At 40.4% G+C, this 16,178-nt stretch overlaps 1 protein-coding gene across 3 annotated transcripts in view; it reads left to right on the plus strand.

Moving 5' to 3' along the window:
• Nucleotides 1-16,178, plus strand: part of CREB5 (cAMP responsive element binding protein 5) — a 410,198-nt gene that overhangs the window by 249,207 nt on the left and 144,813 nt on the right. The gene's annotated exons all lie outside the window — the stretch shown is intronic.

A 16,178-nucleotide genomic window follows, 5' to 3' on the forward strand; every position in this document is an offset into this window, starting at 1 on the left:
ACCCCGATATGTAGTTTCACTGAAGGCTGTCATGTAAATACAGGGAAAATCTGATTTAATGAAAGATGATTGGTGTCCAGCTGCCTTTGCACACATGCTCAAGAAGTGAAAAAATGTGGTGATAGATATTCCAAATTCAATCCTGCTTCTATCTATGAAAATCCTTTTCAATGAGACTTGGCATGGCATTGGGCCCTGTACCTCCAGACAAGAGTGAAACAAAAATTAGGAAACAACAAAAATTAGAAAGAAACTAAGATCAGGAAAATAAGTAATCCAATGTGTTTCATTTGGCAGGGAGCTAGAGTAATTACCTTGGATAATTTCCATGCAAACTGTTAACATGGACTAGAAAATGTTTCTTGTAATCAAAAGATGTGAAGTTACCACTTTAACAGCAACTTTTATTCTGGAAGAGCTACCCATAAATAATTAAATTAGAGTTACCGTTTGAAGAGTACAAGTGAGCGTTTTCACTAAACTGCTATGAACATGTGCCGTTTTCCCCTTGGAGGCATTTGGGTTGATGGGATTTTGAGGTGTGGGTGATTTTCTCAGGAACAGAAGTAATCCTGTAACTTGTCTATGTGTTGACAAGCCATGCCCTTTCAGATTTCCAGCATGAAGGCAAGTAGTGTTTTATTGAGGCTGACTGAATATGGGTGAAAACATTCATTATACATTTATTTTATTTCTCTAGAAGTTGCTATTTCCATGATAGCCATTTGCACTTTGGGAAAATAGGAGTTTTCCATTCATCCAGGAGAACATGATAGACATCCCCTTATATTGTTTGCCAGCTAGGTACAAAGATGTTTTTCCATAACAACTATCTGTGAATGAATCTATAACCTATTCAAAAAGACTCTTTTCAGAATCCCATAAAAATTAGGTTGAGAGGCAAACTCCACCACCCAGAAGGTGTATAGAAGCAGTGGCGTGTTGGCAAACCACTTTCTGCTGGGCAAAGTCTTCATTTGTAGGGTTTACCAATTTCTGTGCTCCTACTCCAGTCCATTTTAACCTCTCAACAGTTGAAGAATGGCTACAGGATTCCTAAATATTTAACAATTGGCTCTCACAAAGCTAGTGCAACACCTTTAACACACCTCAGCCTTTAGAGTGAGTTTTTAAATCTCAAGACCTGACCATTTGATTTCTTTTGGCTCCAAAGGCATCTTTGTGAGACCGACACGTGCCTATCACGTAGGAGCCTGTGGATTTTTCCCGTTTTCTTGCCTTTACTGCATCGTTTAAAGCTTTTCTTTCCAGTAGCAGATACACGTCACACCTGTGAGGTTTCCAACACAGCAGACTCCTAATGAACACATTGATTTATACGACTAAAAGATTGTCTCTCTACCCATACAGTTAAGAATCTAAGATATACTCTAGTGCACGTTCCCTCAGCCATTAGTCCAGGCTTGCTGCTTCCAGGAGTCGATGGGACTCACTCACTTCTGGTTCTCAGCTTGCTGTGGAGTTTTGCTGACACCACTCTAACAGCCGGGGCTTCTAACTGCCGCCTGTCAATGGCTGGCAGAGTGATTTGATTCCTTTATGTATGTAATACAGTAAAGCGCTTTGAGGCTTGCAAATGGCACTGTTTAAATCAATACATAATGATTTATTACATATTGTGGAGCACTTATAAATATATTATGAAGCCCTAGAGCACAACAGCATCATGGGGTAGTGGGGGGCAGGGCTGGACACCCTCCATGTGGTGTTTTCTGCTAATGAGATATGTATAATGTGTGACCCTGGATAATTCATTCCCCTTTGCTGGACCTCATTTTGTATGTTTGGAGAATGGGGTCACCAGGGATGAGATTGCAAATGGTTTAGAGACATGGGATGGCAAATGGGCAATTTTTTTTACAAACTAAGGAATTACTGGGGCACTTGGGTGGCTCAGTCCATTGAGTGTCCAACTCCTGATTTCAGCTCAGGTCATGATCTCAGAATCCCATGATCTCCTGGGATCAAGTCCCCCATTGGGCTATGCACTCAGCAGGGAGTCTGCTTGGGATTCTCTCCCTCCCTCTGCCTTTCCCCCTGCTCATGCACGCTCTCTCTCTCTCTCTCAAATAAATCTTTTTTTTTTTTAAGCGTTACTTTATTTTTATATCTCTCACATAACCAAGCATCACAATGGATACCAACTAGGCATCCCGGCTAAAAATTAGTGAGAGGTTCAAAAGTACACATGTATGTAGCAAAAACATAAAGACATATAGGAATGATAATCATCAAATCCAAGATGTTCTGACCTCTATAGCTGGTGGAGGGGAGGGATGAGGACCCGGAGGGGGCTACAAGTGAACATCCAACTCATCCAACTCTATTTGTAATACTTCTTAGTCTGAGTGGTGGATATTAGCTTTTTATGGTATTACTCTTTACATTTTTACCTGTCTATAAAGTTACACCAAAAAGTCTTTAAGTAAAATGAAATTTAATGTTTCTGTTAGTCATGAGTTTAGCTTTCATAACGGTGTCATATTTACAAATGAATGAATGGGACATGTGGCTTGTGTCCTTGTTTTACCCAACAGTGCAGTTTGGGAGCTGTCAGTGTCCTCAGTCAACGGAGCTGTGTGTAAAGATTGTAACAGGAATAACAGCCAGGTTTTAATTAATCCCCATTAAGGCTAACAGTTAAATAACACACTGTCAAACATTTTTTAAATGTAGGAAATTGACCCTTACAAAGGGTCTCTATTTCTATTGATTAAAAGAGAAAAGAAATGAGGGTATGTTTAGCCACTTGTCTAAGTTTCAGCCCATCTGTGCCCCTCAGTGGGTTGGTCATATGAAAATATCATGACAATTATAATAATAACCAGTAAGGCATTATGGACAAAAACTGGACTCTCATTAGACATAAGCTTATCTTTTTAAAGTAGTTCAACTGAAATTTTAAAAAAATTATGGAGGTAAAGGTTAGAGAGACTCCTACTGAGATACTATACCTAAAACAATGAAATGTACCCGCATTGACACAGAACCCCTCAGTCCCAGAATCAATCTGGTGATATGATTTAAGCTCTTGAGTCATACCACTGTAGGCAACCTTCCTATGAACAACCAAAAAGAAATCACTCCCATTTATTTGCACCTAATAATTACTTCCTTTGCTGTGAAAAATGCAGTATTCTGAGTTCAGACATTTTTCACAGCAGCATGGTGTATAAACAATCCAAACTGTGTAACATGGGGTCCCAGGCAGGCTGACTGGGCACAGCCTTAGTTGGTATTGCATATACCTTCAGTGGTTGTCAGTGTAAGCTCTTGGACTCGCCCGGGAAGACGGGGTTGTCGAGTGAAGAAATCAGACCTTCCGAAGAAAGTACATCTCTGCTTAGTCATACTTCCCCTCATGCTGGAGGCTTAGAGAGGAAACTCTCATTTTATTCAGGGCACTTTTTTTTTTCTTTAAAGATTTTATTTATTTATTTGACAGACAGAGATCACAAGCAGGCAGAGAGGCAGGCAGAGAGACGGGGGTGGTGGAAACAGGCTCCCTGCTGAGCAGAGAGCCCGATGTGGGGCTCAATCCCAGGATCCTGAGATCATGACTTGAGCTGATGGCAGTGGCTTTAACCCATCGAGTCACCCAGGCACCCCTCGAGGGCACTTTGTTTGTAATGTGTTCCTCCTTGATTTTAAGAAGCCAGTTTTCTCATCTTTATATCTGCATCCAAGAAGATTCTAACTCCTCTTTCAGTATCTACTTTTTTTTTTTTGATAAATACTGCCAGACAGCCAAATCATAGGGCAACACATGAGACTATTTATTGTGGAGGGAAGAAAAATAGGGAAAAAGGAGCTTTTCAAAGAGAATTTCAAATGATGGGATGCAAGGAATATGTTTTTATGCAGATATGATCCCAAGCACACATAATCCCTTCTGAAAATGCACCTGTCCCATCTGTAAGGCACCAGCCCCATTACCCACACCTGCCATACTCACAAAGGGTCTTAAGCATATGGTGGATGTTTTATAAAAAAAAAAAAAATAGTTTTTCATGCCATGCATTGGAGAAGTAGGTAACCAATTCATAGTTTCAGGGGGATGTCTCTGGACAATTGGTTTCTATATACAACCTGTCAGGTCAGGAGGAATTCAGGGACCAAGCCAGAGCCTGCTTTGACAACTCTGTCTATTGGCATTAGTGCTCAGTTGAATCCCTTTTGTCTCTGCAATTTTACTCCTCACCAACCCCCTCCCCACCCGTTGGCCTACAATTAAAAAAAAAAAATTGTCCCAAAGCTCTATTCTAGTCATTGTGTCTCCTTTGTAAAGTAGTGGAACCAATCAGCTATCCTAAGCCAGCTGCTTAGATATATGCCGGCATGGCTCATTAGAGTGCGGTCGTAAACTCATTCACAGAAATATTCTGAAGGATGTTTTTATTGCTTTATTGTGTGTATAAATCTCTTTGTTTGCACACAGAGAACACTGATTGAACAAAATGATGAACTGCTGGTTCCATTTCTTGTCCGCTCACTGAGCAGGCACATTATGGTCTATCTTCTGTTACTCTTGTGTAAACAGTATATTAGTGACTGTGAGCATCATTTACTCCACACCTTTGTCCTCCTTAATGCAGAGCATGCAATAGAAATAAATGCACTGACGAGGGTAGAGCATGGCTTGCACACCAGGGATAATTATGGCCCCAGACAAATGATAGGATGAGTTTTTAATTGCTTTTTGGAGCCATTTCTCCCCTGCATGCCCCAGACTTTTGTTTTCTGAAGAATAAGGGTAAAATGTCCCAAGTCAAGGAGTAAAAAATTCATTTCTTTTTTTTTTTTTAAAGATTTTATTTATTTATTTGACAGAGAGAAATCACAAGTAGGCAGAGAGGCAGGCAGAGAGAGAGGAGGAAGCAGGCTCCCTGCTGAGCAGAAAGCCCGATGTGGGGCTTGAACCCAGGACCTGGGATCATGACCTGAGCCGAAGGCAGCGGCTTAACCCACTGAGCCACCCAGGCGCCCCTAAAAAATTCATTTCTTGACCAACTCCGTGGTGGTGTGAATCCAGAAAGAAACAGAACTATTGGTCAAAACAGTGGCTCCTCTCTACCTCTGCCCATGAACTGATTTGGGTGTTTTGTTTTGTTTTGTTTTGTTTTGAAGACTTCTGTTAGATTGACTTTCATTTGCAATTTCGCACAGGTTAGAGATGCTTAACATTGGTGGAGGAGGCAAGAGTTTCTGTTCTGTGCATACAGCAATTATGTTCATTGCAAGAGAAGTCAGTCCTTACGGCTGCACTGGGGAGCTCAGGCATCCTTGAACAAAGCACGTCTGCACTCATGCACACAGAAACGTGAGAGACACTATCAAATAGACAGCTCGCTGAGGTCTGGCCAAGAAGCCCACCAGCAATTCATGGAGTTCCCAGGAGGATGCAGCCTGGCTTTCTCAGACTCCAAGCTGATTAAAGTAAGGGGTGATGGGAAGGCTATGTTGAGTCTCTAGTTTGGGGAGGGGGATAAGAAAAGGGCTGACAGCTGCTGCACAACTGGAAGCAAACACGGGTAGAGATAACAGCCTCCTGTTGTAGGAGAAAAAAAAATAATAACCCATAGCACCAAGATAGGCTGTAGACTATATGCAGTAAATGAATGCTTTCTCTGTAGTCCCACTATTGGCTAACTCTGGAAGCTTTAAGTCATTGCACTAAATATAATATATATGTTGTAATTTATAATGAGTCTAGATGTCGAGGGACCCCCAAAACGAGCATGAACATTTTATTTGGTTATCTGCCTCAGAACCCTGACCTACTGACTCATTCCTTTCACAAACGTGCAAGAGAGTCAATGTTTTAAACAATCTTCTCAATAAGTGTACTGGGCAGACGAGATTTTTCCTGTTTATTAGACACGCATGAGGAAAGCCTTTGCAGGCAATTATTTAGTATCTGGAAAGTCCCCTTAGCAGCTGGAGTCGGTTCCTGTGGCGCTTCAGAAGATGGAAATGGTGTTTGCAGTTAAATGCCTGATAGGATGTTGGATATTTTAAGCCAAAGAGGGTAAACTGGGCTCCAAATGAGGCAACAAGGCATTTTTCCCCTGAGGAGGAAGTTTAAGGTGTCAGCTGCAGAATGCTTTTCCTAAACCCATTTCCAGAGCTGTTTTATTCTTCTTTCAGTATGCTGTGACACTGTCCTCTAGCCAGATATGACTTGCATGCAAAGAGCCTAAAGCCTTGGACCAACATTCTATTGTTGAGCCTCTTGGTACCCTTTGGCAGAAAGAGCTACTAACCAAGTTATAAATACACATCATTTTGTGACAGCAAATTCTGTCTGCTTTTGTTTTTTAAATTTTTAGGCCGCCTCCTACTTTACATACAGAAGAAATCAATTTCAGTACAGATTAGATCAAACTGAATTAAATTTCATTATAATTTTGGTATCTCTAATAAATGAGTTTGAAATGAAATACAAATGCAGTGATTCAAGGTGGTAAACCAAGTGCACATACCTGCCTCCCCTTGAAATAATCCACATATATGAATGAAATAAAACCCATATATATCTATATACCTATATATCTATATCTATATACATATATATAATTTTACTCATGTATATCTATATCTACCAAGATATAGATAGATATATCTATCAAGATATAGATATATATGAGTAAAATTATAACAGCACAGGGAAATAACAAATGGTACCATTATTGGATCCAAAATTTTGAGGATTTCCTAGAAAATATGATCAGCACAGAGGAGAAAAAGTAGAGAAAACTGCTGCCAAAGACACCAGGAGCAAATGGGTTTTTCCCCAAGTCTCTCAGCCATCCTCCAAACTTAAAGTCAGTAATTCCAAAGAATAGGAATGGCATTAGGACAAAAGAACTGCATTCACATGAAATGAGATTACCCGGGCTCTTCCTTCTCCCTGTTAATAGTGTTTCTTATCCTTACGCTAATGTCAAAAATATGCTATGTAGAGTAACATAGCTGTTATGGCTTATGGCTTACCTATAAAAATAGAGAAAATTTTATAAGTTTTTAAGGGAAGGAAACAGGCCCTGATTACCAATAAAAGAGTAGGATTCAGAATGGCCTTAAACCTCTCATCAGCAACAAAGTACAACTGTCCAAAAAAAAGAAAAAAAAGAAACAGGGAAATTTACTTTGAACCTCGAATTCTATACCCAGCCAAACTATCGTTAATTCATTCCATAATTTTCTTGAGCACCTACTATGTGTTAGACACTCTGTTATCCACAAGAGATATAATGGTGAGCAAAGATAGACTGTTGGAATTGATAATCTAATTGGAAAAGTAAAGATTAATTACATTAACAGATACATAATTATAAACAGGCATAAGTTTTACCATCTAGTACTGCCCACACTGACTTGGAGATAAAATGTTATTTTATTAAAAACTGAGAAATCTTTCCATAAAACGCCTGGATAACTTTGTTTAACCAAATATTTCCTAAACATTTTTTGAATGTGGTATTATGTCTCCTCCTCCTTTTCTCCTCCCTACCCCTTCTTCCCATTTGTATTCTTAAATCAATATTTTTGGGAACTCATATTCCCTACACACATCCTGGGAAATGCTGGTTTCCAGAGGAAGAAGCCATTTTTCTTGGCACTACCTACAAAGCTTTTTCATAATCTGACCTCAGCTTACTTTTCCCCCTTTCTCTCTCTCCACAAAACTTGCCCTTAGCCATTCTCCATTACTTGCCAGGCCTTGAACATGCCAACGGCTTTGGCAGCTCCTTGCCTTCTTCAGTACTGTTTTCTCTGTCCGGATGTTTTTCAGCCCTCATTCATGAGCACCAATTGAGTCTTTGCTACAGGCTGAAATGTGTAATGTGGGAGAGGGTGCCATTGGGGTGTAAAAGATGAAAATATGGCCCTTCCTTCGATGGTCTGATATCTTCTGCTTTTGCTCTGTCTCTCTCTGGCTTCCAAATGTCAGTTCACATGTTACTTTGTCAGCAAAGCCTTCATGAACCTTGAATTGCTTCATTCCTCCTCATCCTTCATTCCCAGTGGCCAGTCTCCTGACACAACCTACTGTGCTCCCAGAGCATTGTATTAGACTGTGATTGTTTATGACTTATTTGTATAATTTCTACTGGAATCTCCGTGTCTGTTTGTTTGTTTTAATATACTGACTGGAGATAGAGATGTTCCCATACCTATTTTCTTTTTCTTTTCCATCCAGCACTCCAGCTTCCATGGAACATGGTTTCCATGTCATTGGAATTGTTTCTCCCTCTTTGTACTTGAAAGCAAAATTTTCTCAAGTCATTATCTATTTTCTCTTAATATTTGCATACCTACCAGCATAAATTACTTGCTAGGTTTAGAGAGACTTTAACTTCATAAATAAAACTCCTTGTCTTGATTGAAACAGAGACACAAAATTCATTAGAATGTTGGTTTCTGGGTGCCTGGGTGGCTCAGTGGGTTAAGCCTCTGCCTTTGGCTCAGGTCATGATCTTAGGGTCCTGGGATCAAGGCCTGCATCAGGCTCTCTGCTCAGCAGGGAACATGCTTCTCCCTCTCTCTCTCTTTCTCTCTTTCTGCCTCTCTGCTTCCTTGTGATCTCTTTCTGTCAAATAAATAAATAAAATCTTAAAAAAAAAAAGGTTGGTTTCTTCTGAATTTTCTTTTTCTCTGAAGTAAGCAACATTGATGGGTTTTTCAAGTTCATCCTGATTCTTTCTAGCTTCAAAGCATACTCATTCACCAGTCCTTAGAGTGAAGATCCCTCTTGGTTCACTGCTGTTCCCTTGCATTTATGCAGAGTTTGAAATCCAATACATTATTTTTATGGGGAAGATAATGAGGATTTAGTATGAAAGTTGCAGACAAATTGTAAACAGTGCAAATGACCACTGCCTCTCCTGTAACAATAGGCACACGTGCCAGCTGTGAAGGAAACTGACATGCTGTACTTGGGCAGAAACATCGTGTAATAGGGAAACACAGTTCTTTGTTTGGATCCATTTCCTATGAGTGCGTTTCATATTAGGTCTGTGCATGTCAGCCCCCGGGGACGATGTGCTTACCCTTTAGCGAACAGCAGGAAAATATGCCGCTCTTCCAGCTGCACACATCTCCTGATCAAGAGGATCTGTTCAGATCACTGCGAGGAAACAAAAGGGTACAAGCAGCAGAAAAGCCGGGTCCATCCTCTGATGATGGTCTGGTGAGTTGAAATGGTGCTTTACTGCTGTGGGTCAGCCACCAGCCTTGACTGAAAAGGGGAGAAAAGAAACCTAAGGCGGTTTGGACAAGATACTGGATGCGCCCAGCCTTTTATGAGGCAGAGACCTCCTGAGCGCCTAAAAAGCTCTAATGGTGAGTGACTTCACCAGGTGGCTTCCCACAGCTCAGTTTTTTATGCCACCGAGAGGAGTTCCAAACACAATGTGGGTTAAGTGCGCTCTGGTGCTTGCCTCAGCAGGAAATGGCGGTGGTTAAACTTGGCCCGCTGAAACCCGTCCTGCACAGGGTTGTTGATTTTTGCTCCCCACAGTCAGTCTTTGGGGGCCAAAGCAGGAAGCTGACTTGTCATCTCGCTCTGAACTTTGATTTAAGCCCTTACCTGCAAACGGTGACCCTCCGCCCTCACGTGCACGTACACAGCACACGCTCACACGTGAGTGCGCGCACACACACACACACACACGGCACGGTGGCCCCCATGAACTGACCTGTGAAGATGCTGTGAGGTGTGCGAAGAGGCTTCTCTGGAACCTTCTGCCTTGGGCCAGCTCTGTCTCTGTTTCTCTTAGGGAGAATAATGAAGGGACAAGAGAGCCTTTGGTTTATGAGGCAGCCACTGTCTGCCTCTTTGGCGGAACTATCAGGTTTCCTATTTAATCCTCATTGACGGATGCAGAGGAGCATGGAGGAGAGGGCATCATTATACTTGAAAGATCACTGTTTCCTCTATTACCAAAAATCCACTTCTTATGTGTGTCAGTATACGGGGACTATGATATTACCTGGAGAAATCGCTCTCCCCTTGCGTTCAAAGCCCAAAAGAGTCTCTAAGGCAAGACGGGACCATAAATCTTGGTTTAAAATTTCATTTTTGTATTTTCCAATTGAAACCATCTCTAGTTCCTAGGCCGAAGTATCAGAGACTGGAAGCCTGTTCTCATAGCTGATTTGATGTCTTTCCCAACATAGTTCTGGTATTTATTTTTCTTCTAGGCATTCAATGATTCGAATCTTCCCTGTTGATGTGTGCGTGTGGGTGTGTTTGTACGTGTATTCGTTTATTCTAGTCTTTTCTCTCATTTGCTCATAATAAACGTGTTTTTCTACACCTTGTCTTAGATTCTTTCATGGACTTTAACAGTACTGCTATTTCATTGAATGAGGGCTACGTAATGACTGTTCCTTCCCAAGTGCAGGCTCAAATCTTTTGGGGGAAGAGTGTTTACAGTGCTTCTCAAATTTAGCCTGCAGAAGAATTACTGGGAAGGCAATTACACAGATTCCTGGTCCCTACCCTCAGAGATTCTGATTTGCAGGTCTGGAGTGGGGCCCAAGAATTTGCATTTCTAACAAGTTCCCAGGTGATGCTAATGCTGCTGGTCCCAGGACCTCAATTAAGAGCTGTACTGCCCTAGAAACCCATCATACAGGACTTTTCTGCTTACTTAGCTTCTACTCTTTTTCCTCCTGAGAGCTCTCAAAGTAGTCATGAAAAACAAGCTGAACCAGTCATCTTGTTGATAGAGGTGGAATTAACATTGTCTCTCAGCTATGTATCAAATCAAGGAGTATCAAGATCATTCAACCCTTCCAATATGATTTGATATTTCAGATGCCAAATCTTTTCCAGTTACAGTTTCTGATAGGAAAGTTTTTGTCTATGGAAAAATGAAAAATATTACCTGTTGTTTTTATCCTTCCTCTCTCCCTTCCTCCTTCTTTCCTTTCCTTATTCTCTTTTCCTTCCTTTTCTTCTTTCTTTCATCTCTCTCTCTTCCCTTTTCCCTTCTTTCCTCCCTCCCTCCTTCCTTTTTTTCTCTTTTACTTTCCCCTTCCTTTCTTCCTACCTACCTTCCTTCCTTCCTTCCTCTGAGGGTAAGGGCTTAAATAAGTGAATTTTTCTGTTTCATTCTTCATTCATCGCTGTTGTGCCTGTCATTTTCCCATCATCCTGATTCCTGTGTTCTTAGGGAAAGAGTGACAATTGAGTTGGAAGACTTGATGCCTGTGTATTTAATGTTTTCTCCAATGTGATAATTGGTGATTTTTCTGAGTCTAGCCACAGAAAGTTATTTCAGTATGTAGTTTGTTTTTATATTCCAAAGATTCACCAAGAGGCACAAAGATTGGGAACAGAACTGTTATAGTCTTCATTAATGCTCTTCTGTGACAAAATGGACAGCTTTTCCAGGTGGGTGGGTGAGGGGCGGGGACGATTAATACCATGGAGAGCGAAAAGGAAAGGAAAAGAGTTTTTGAGACAGTATATTCTCTCCAGAAGTCCTAGGATGTGTACAAATGATGAGAGTTCTGAAAGAGGGACAGATCTGGCTAAGGATTGTGTCAGGAAAGTCTGTGATCTCAGGCTATTAAATATTACCCAGCTCTTTCTGGCTGTCATAATTCAGAACTACAGTGACACTGTGGTAGCTGCAAGTGGTAATCCTGCCTTTGGGGAAAAGACTAAGAGGAAGACAAAAGCTGGGAAAGATCAGAGAGCATATTGGGTTGAGATAAAGAGGTTATCTCATTTTTCTATGAAGTTTCATGAAATACTCAGCTTGACCTCTGCTGTTGGATAATGAATTTCAGTGAAGGAAAATGGGGGAATGCAAAGGAATGGGGGCTGGAGGGTGGAGGAGAGTGGGGGCCAGTGATCAACATTTCCTGGATCTCCTGGAGCCCAGCTAAAAGGACTGGGCAGAGTTGCATTAAACCTGATTGGGAAACTCTGCTTAATCCATTAAAGAAACAACTTGCAGAAACATCTACCTCCCTTCCTTCCTCCCCCAAACAGTAATGAGTCCAAATTGCTAATAAAACATAAAAACTCAAAGATGTTGTGCATGGGCCATTTTTCTGAGCTGGTTATTTTTTATGTCAGTTTTCCCACAGCTGTGAGCATGCTATAACTATCAACTTACCAAATGCCCCAGTTTAAATGAAACTTAAAGAGAATGCGTTTAGGAACTTTATAAAGAAGGTAGGGGGAAAAACAGACAGGCAAGCTCTATCATTTTTTTTCCCCCTTTTGGTAAGAAAGAGGAATTGGGAAGGATATGAGGTGGGGGAATGGCTTGAACTGATAAGTCTCAGCAACTAGTGGTTAAGATAAAGGATAGATTTATTCTTCTCCTGAATAATGGCAAAGACATTATTCAAATTGTGCTCAGCCTGAATGGTGTCTCATAGAATCTCACACATGTTACTGTGAGTGTGATCTAACTTCTGAGGTTGACTTACTCAAGTGGAATTAAGGGGCAGGTCTAAAGCACAAAGAAGAACAAAGAGTGTTTCTTACACCTTAAGCAAATACACAATCCCGTTTAAAAAGGCCATTCCACCCCTGATAGATCGAATGGCCTAAGCTGTCTAAGGAAACATATTTTTTGCTGTCTTTTTCATTTCCGTCTCTCAAAAAATAATAAACATTCTTATTTGGAAGTGCACGAGCATTGTTACAAGGAGCGATTGCCAAAAGTTTAGGAAATAAACAAGAAACGCATGTTGTGGAGATGAAACTTGCATGTTCCCCAGAATTAGAAATTGTGTTCCTTCACTCTGGGTCTCATAGCAGCATCATTCAAGCTACAAAACTCCTTAGGGATATTTAATGTGCTGTGCCCACTCCTTATAAATGTATATGACTCAATATCCCCGGTGAGTAATATGGCCAGCGGCCATACCACCTTCAGCTAAGCTCTCATAAGCTGAACCAGGCTGGGCTGGGTCAGTGTTCTTATGGGAGACCTCCAAAGAAACCTGGAGGTGTCAGCGATGATTCAGTGGGTAGTTCCCTGGCTTGAATCAGTCCCAAATCACTTTTCTTTTCTGGTGTTAACGGGCCCTTTATATATGCAGGTGCAGCTTTTTTTGAGAATCAATCCAAAACCTATTTCGTTGTGTGTTTTTTTTTTTTTTTAAGATTTTAAAAATATAAAATAAAAGTCAGGGGTGGGAGGTGGCCCAAAGAAAAGGAGAAGGACAAGGAAGAGAACAGCTGAAACCAGAGAGAAGGGATCCATTGCAGGCCACATTCCATGTCAAGAAACTCCTGGATGATACCCTTAAGTTACTGGACTGTATCAGAGCGCGGTTGCTTCAATGGAGTGGAGTCATCGGTGACAAGACTTAGGGATCTGCTTTAACATGGAGAGTGAAACAAGGATGGATGCTCTTGGGATCCTGTAGAAAGTTCTGACTTGCCCAGGAATGACCCACTCAACACAAACCCAGCAGATTTGCACAGCCTCATTAAGAGTTCTCAGATGTGTGCTGTCATTGGGTGGACCCATTCAGTCCCAGGGCAAACACTGCAATGCCAGCCAGAGCCATCAAAGATAATGTGGTCTTCAGCGTGTCTTCTGGTAAGCACGACACTGCCTTCCTTGTTGCTGGAAACTGCCGCCAAGTTTTGCTGTTGGCAATTAAAATGCTACTGTCCCCTCTCTAGAAGCTGTTTGGAGGGTGTTTAAACTCTTACCAAATGTTTTGAGGTTTTTGGAGTTGTTAATATGCAAGAAGAATTGTGAATATATTTCCTTTCCTCAATCAAATATAGTTAGGCTCCTTCTACCCATAGTAAACCCAAGGACAAGAATAAATCTGCCTCAATATTTTCTTTGGGATTAGGATCCTTTTCTTAGTAAATCCCATTGGATGATGTAAAAAAAAAAAAAAAAGAAAGAAAGAAAGAGGAGAAAAAAGATGAAACAGTTAAAAAAAAAAAACTTTCCAGTATTACAAAAGAGAAAAAATTATTCTGTTTATTTGTAAACTTGCAAAATATTTCTAAGTTTGCAAATAAAATAAACATTTTTCCATACAATTATTTTTGAAATCACATCCAGCTTGTCTCCCTAAAATGACAAAGCCCAGGAAAGAAAAACAAATATCTCTTCAGTAGACTTGAAATTAGTCCACATTTATATTTTTATTTGAGGGATGTGTTAGACTTTTTTGAAAAACTGCAAGTGGCCATTTTCAGTTCTTTTTTTTTTTTTTAAGATTTTATTTATTTGTTTGACAGAGAGAGATCACAAGGAGGCAGAGAGGCAGGCAGAGAGAGAAGGGGAAGCAGGCTCCCTGCTGAGCAGAGAGCCCAATGTAGGGCTCCATCCCAGGACCCTGAGATCATAACCTGAGCTGAAGGCAGAGGCTTAACCCACTAAGCCACCCAGGCACCCCAAATATTCAGTTCTTATTGATAGAATTTTCTAAGCATTTGCTTTACCTTTAGAAAGAAAAACAGTTATAGTGTGTAAGATAATTAAAGGTTTAAAAACTGCAGGTCTGCCTTGTAGTCACATCAAGTTAATCATACGTCTTCTTACATGATCTCCCCAGCCTTAAATACTGCATAGTCATATACAAAATCAAACTTTTTCATAAAATGCCCTACATTCAGGTTATATCACATTTTATTACATTCATGAGATTTCCCTTCCTAGCTCTAATGCATGATCTCTCTTTACACTGTTCAGCTTTGGTTAAATTTATTTGCTCACTTAAATGTTAAGAGATATATAAGAAAACTAATAAAGAACATAACACGTCTTTTCATTTGCAGAAATTAAATCCATGATCTGCATTCTGATAGGAGAGGTCACATCATACATCCTTTCCATAGTCTGGGTTTTGAAAACATCTCTAGATCTGTCAAACTTTATTTCTTTTTCAGTAATCATTTTTATTATATATCTGTAACTATACAAAATTTTATTGTAAGTATGCAAATACAGAGGTAAAATCATAAAAATACAAAACAATTGCAACAGTCAGTGATACATTCATGTTTTCCTCTGACGTGTGGCTCCAAAAGAAAAAAAAAATGTACTTAAATCACCTTTAATGTGGTCAAGAAAGGAGGACAAAACACAAAAATCTAAACAAAAAGGTTTACAAAGCGTTAGGTTTTCCTCTACATAGAGTTTGGGTGAAGACAGGCTTTATTCTGGTTAATGTAGGGGAATGTTATAAGTAGGAAGTATCCTACTCCTTTTGTTTTATGATATGATTTCACTCTATAGCTGAATCAAATTATATTGTTATGCCTTAAGCATTCTAAGGAGTTGGGTTATACCAGTGGGTGAGAGAGTGTGAAGTTTCTTCTTAAATTCACTGCAATGCCTACCCCCAGGGACTGCTGTTCTCTCCCTGTTGCAAAGGTCAGGGCCTTCTTTCTTGCTGACCCTCAGCTGCTCAAGCCTCACCCCTCCACCCTGCCCTGCTCTGATGTCTCATTTGGTAGTACCCTCCACCAATGCGCAAGCCAAGAAACACACCAATACTTCACCCCGGAGAGTTTAGGCAAGAACGCACACACCTGACTTGAGGCACTAGTAACGTCTTATTGAGGTAGAAAGCACTTGACTCAAGCCTTACAGAGAGTATAGAACCATGAGCCCTGGAAAATGTTTCCAGTAGAGGGACAAACATGAGCCAAGTGAGAGAGGTAGGAAAGATCAGGATATACTGAGAGGCAGCAAACATGGCCAGTTTTGCTCGAGCCAAAACTTATAGGGTATATGTTGGTGAATAGTGGCAGAGGAGTCTAAAAATATAAGATACAACCAAATAACCAAAGATCATTTACTCGAATTTGCAACAGAGCGCTTGTTTTTCCAAGGGAATAAAATTACAAAGGCCCCATTATGGTAGTATCCTGGGAAAAAAGAGAGAGAGAGAGAGAGAAATTACTGAAAAAAATAATAAAACCTATAGCTTAGTTAATAGTATTAAACCAGGAGTGGTTTCTCAGTTTTGATAAATGTGCCAGGGTTAATTAAGAAGCAAACATTAAAGGAAACTCAGTGAAGGGCATACAGGAAATCCCTGTATTATCTTGCAACGCTTCTGAACATCAGAAATAATTTCAAAATAAAAAGAAGCAACAACAAAACATCACTATGGGATTTTCTCGCCAACACAGGACCCTCACATAA

Source organism: Lutra lutra, chromosome 11, assembly GCF_902655055.1.
Source record: "Lutra lutra chromosome 11, mLutLut1.2, whole genome shotgun sequence".
Taxonomy (NCBI): Eukaryota; Metazoa; Chordata; class Mammalia; order Carnivora; family Mustelidae; genus Lutra; species Lutra lutra.